Source organism: Diachasma alloeum, unplaced genomic scaffold, assembly GCF_001412515.2.
Source record: "Diachasma alloeum isolate Michigan unplaced genomic scaffold, Dall2.0 Dall_scaffold_00395, whole genome shotgun sequence".
In the NCBI taxonomy this organism is placed as follows: Eukaryota; Metazoa; Arthropoda; class Insecta; order Hymenoptera; family Braconidae; genus Diachasma; species Diachasma alloeum.
In genome coordinates, this window is record NW_021680534.1 from 209,891 (window position 1) to 214,383 (window position 4,493).

The 4,493-nt window shown below is 33.4% G+C and overlaps 1 protein-coding gene across 2 annotated transcripts in view; it reads right to left on the reverse strand.

Annotated features, from left to right (window-relative positions):
- The window catches only part of LOC107041961 (ribosomal protein S6 kinase delta-1), a 30,276-nt gene that overhangs the window by 7,441 nt on the left and 18,342 nt on the right, over positions 1-4,493 (reverse strand). Inside the window, exon 1 of one of the 2 annotated variants that reach the window (XM_015262802.2) lies at positions 44-149. The exons of the other annotated variant lie outside the window; for it this stretch is intronic. The gene's annotated coding sequence lies outside the window, so the exon portion shown is untranslated. Of the gene's footprint in view, positions 1-43; positions 150-4,493 lie in introns of those variants that run through there. 2 annotated transcript variants of the gene reach the window in all.

A 4,493-nucleotide genomic window follows, 5' to 3' on the forward strand; every position in this document is an offset into this window, starting at 1 on the left:
AGAGAGAGAGAGAGAGAGAGAGAGAGAGAGAAATATTACTCACTTTAATATCGACAATTCTCAATTAAATATAGCAAACTCTCGGCCGCCGACTCTTCCACTTGATTGACACAATACAAAATTTTACAGGTTAAGACAACTTCATACGCTCGCTGCTGGGGCAAGAGTGTCGTATCACTAAACTTGTTGCGTTGATCGGTTGCGCAGGCGTGTATATTCGACAGTATGGTAATTGTACTCTAGGGGTTGACTATAGCGTCAGAGCGGGAAAATTTGAATAAATAACACAATGATAGAATATTTACAATCGATAATTTTGGAAAATAAATTCCACGGCAGTTATGGGGCAGCCGAGGGTGAGGATGGAACGGAGTCGACGCGAAGGGAAAACAATATCCCCTGTTGCACAATTCTCCAAAAACAGGTTAACAAGGGAAATTTTGATATTGAAAAAAGCGTTCTTCGATAAAATTTTGAATCTTCCATTCAGACATTAGAAGAGATCAAATTATATTTGATGGACCAAGATCTAGCACGAGGAGTATCTGAGGGTATATGAAGTTTTTCCAAGTAGATAGTTATTTTGCAGTAGCAACAATACATTCGAAAATGCATTTGTACTGGGTCCATCTGATCTCCAGTGTACAATTGGAGAGTCGAACTGTTGTGAAAGGGCTATTTTTTGCCTCGGAAAGTACATCTGTTGCTTTTTGTGAATGCGGCCAGACTGAGCTCAATTCATAAATTTATTTCTAAGGTATGAACATGAAACAAAAAATCAAGTATCCATTTTGTCTCACCCACCCCTACACCGTCGTAACTCACAATATTTGAGGAATTATTGCAGTGAATACTTAGTTATTTTAATTGTCTGGAATTTGTTACATCATGCATGAAAAAATTCAGTAGAAAACCTAGCGAATTCGCTAGAAAATTCCATTGGAATTCTATAGGAATTCTATGGGGTTTCTACAGGATTTCTATTGGAATTCTATTGAAAAATTCTATTTGTTTTTTGCGCTGATTCTATTGAATATTCGATAAGAAAAAGTCAATAGATTTCAAATTTCTGTTTGGAATTTTCTCTTGAGATTTTTTTTATAAGCACGCTTGGGCATCAATTTTCTAAGTTTTTTCCACTCGGATTCTGTAATGCAATATAAAACAAAATCCAGTGGAAAAAACTTAGAAAATTTGTGCCCAATAATTTCGAATAAAAAAAATCTCAAGAGAAAAATTCCAACAGAAATTCAAAATGTATTGACTTTTTCTTATCGAATTCCAATAGTAATTCTATAGAAACCCTATAGAATTCTTATAGAATTCCAATAGAATTTTCTACCGAATTCGCTAGGTTTTCTATTGAATTTTTTCATATGTGATCTCTCAGGGAGTCTTAAAAAAATTTAGATTGCCCTGATAGATCAAACCCAGAGTTAACTCTGGGTCAACTCTGGGTTTGATTTATGAAAGTGGTGGCACATTATAATTGTTCCAGTAGTGATGAGTATTCTGTATAGCAATATTGATTGTTTGAGAAAATCATGGCATGATCGAGATACGCCGTAGCGTATCGGCCATGAAAAATTTTGACCGATTGAGCAAAACATCAGGCCGAGAGCACTGCGTATCTATACACGACAGAACTTCCCCCTCCACTACCTCTAAATGATTTACATTCGGTATAATGAAAACGGGACGACAAATCGGGAAAGTGTCGTTAGTTACATTATATAAATCGCCTATGAGCTTTTCAACGGTGTAACTATGGTATTTTTTGGATTAACAGTAAAAAAGATAGGCGCATAGCAACGAGTTGATCATATTCACATTCTCGCGATTCACATTATAAAGTGTGAAAATCAAGTTGTAACGTTGGCAGCGCCGGTCCAACTGAGCTTCATATCCAACGTTTAAGTATTGCCACCAGTGCATTTGAATGTGGGTTGTAATGTTGTTATGGAGAACCACAGAAAATGTTCTTCTTCACGTTGAATCACTTATCAGGATGAAACGGAAAATCGACTCGGTGTTCTATTTTGTTTTCTCTCATCGAAAATTCGAATTTCATCCTGCCATATCTATATTCATATGCGAACTTCGGACATAAAGGTTTATGTTTGGAATGTGACAAAAGGGAGATGTGCCGAAAATATTGTACGATCAAGTATTAAATGTCCGCGAATAGTTAAATTCGAAAAGGAAATATTTATTTTTCTCCGAGTGTAACAGAAAATGTTTTCATTCCGTGGAAAAAAATTCACTAAATTAAGTGACAGTGAAATGCGAACAATTTTGTGATTATTTAGGAAAAATTAATAGGAGACGATGGGATTAAACGGACACTTTGAACCCTTTCCAAAATGTTGATGTCTTATTGAAGTGCTGATGAAATAGATTTTTTTTTAAATTAAAGTACAGCCAGCCCCTTTCTAATAAGCTTAGACTGAGCTCGATCAATAAATTTGTTCCTTGGTTATAAATATTAAAATAAGAAGTCAGAAGAGTCCATTCCACCCAATGTTTCTCTAATATTAAAAAAAAAAAAAAACAAAAACAGATGTTTTCAAAAAGAATTCTTTGTGAACATTTTGTTCGACTATTCCTATAAGGAAATCAGTTCATCTCTCCACGAAATACAATCCATATAGGATCAGAGCAAAAATTGAATGAAAAATTGAGGAATCAAATCAAGTCAGAAAATTGTTAATAGATGATTAAAATTTGAAATTCGGTGGAGAGAATAAATCTGGAGTAGAACTGTTTATTTCCCTTCAAATGTTGATTCAAAAAATGTTCTATCTTATGAAGAATGATTCAGTTAAATTAAATTGAAAAGAACAAATTTCACCGGATGGAAAAACAGTCCTTGCTTATTTTGAAAAAAATAATGAAATCTGCCTAAAAACACAAAAACAAATGTTTTTGTAAAAAAACTGGGCCAAGAAAAAGTTTCGTTTGATTCCTACTGGGAAATCGAAGTTTTTGAAAAACACATAGAAATAAAAAAGGAAGTCAAGTTAGGAATTTTGAATAAATGGTGATAGTGCACATTCAGGTTTCTATAAGAAAAATAGTTCTCAATGGAATAAGTATTCTAAAAAAATTCTCCATGAAATAAAAAATCAGTAGGAGCAGGACTAACGCGTTATTGGCGCGGAGTTTTTCAATTCACTGTCTGTATCAATCTACTCCTTCATCCTTTGATCCGCGCCAAGGACGTTGGTCCTGCTCCTACTGATTTTTTATTTCATGGAAAGCTTTTTTCGAATACTTATTCTATTGAGAACTATTTTTCTTATAGAAACCTGAATGTGCACTATCACCTCTTGAATAGGCATCTTTTGATTGAAATATCTCGGAAGCTATTGAGAAGTTATCGAGACATATACCATAAGTTATTTAGAGAATTTAACGACGAACAAAATGGTTTTTTACTTATGTTTATACGACCAATAATTTGCGAGATATTACCAATTGTTGGTTGGAGCGCGCTGCTGTGCGCGCGTTGCGTCATGAACAAATGGCTGTAAATCAGCCAAAAATCGATATTTTTTCATTTTTATTTTTTTGTTTTGAAACTTAGATAATTCTCATTATCTTCAAATTTTTGTGAATTTTTTACAATCATTTTTAACAATTAATTTACCAAAAACATTGAATTTTTACAAATTTCTTTAAAAAAAATATTTTTGATGATAATACCGATTTTTTTGTTTGCGTATAGTTATCAAAAATGTTGTACGTTCGAGAACTATAAAAAAAAATTATATATATATATTTTTTTTTGAAATAACCCGCGCATTTACTCTTGGTCTCTTCGCTGTAGGAGCGACAGAGACAACGTCATACGAGTTCTTGCGTGGGAAAGAGACGCACTGTTCACTCATTTAAACAAAATTTGAATTCTCATATCTACATTGTTTTTTTTAATGAAAAAAAATGCCAAATTAATTGTAGAAGATGGGGGAGGGGGGAGTGATAGTCTGTACTAGATTAATTCATTGGAAAAATTGTTTTCAATGATTTTTTCATTTTTTAAAATCAATTTAGAGTGTTCCTGGTCAGTGTGGTCCACTTTGGGGGTGGTTTTACAAAGTTTTATGTATAGGAAAAATCCCAAATCAATTATAGAAGATGGAGGAGGAGAGAGTGATAGTTTTTACATAAATAATTCCTTGAAAAACATTGTTTTCAATCATTTTTTCTATTTTTTAAAATTACTTTACAGTAAACATGGCCAGAATCGTCCACTTTGGGGGAGGTTTTTCAGAGTTTTATGGATAGAAACAATTCCAAATTGATTATAGATCATGGGGGAGGGGGGAGGGATAGTTTCTACAATAGTGATTCATTGAAAAAATTGTTCTTGATCATTTTTTTCATTTTTTAAAATGAATTCAGAGTTTTCATGGCTAGAATCGTCCACTTTGGGGGTGGTTTTTCAGAGTTTTATGGATAGGAAAAATCCCAAATTGATTATAGATCATGGG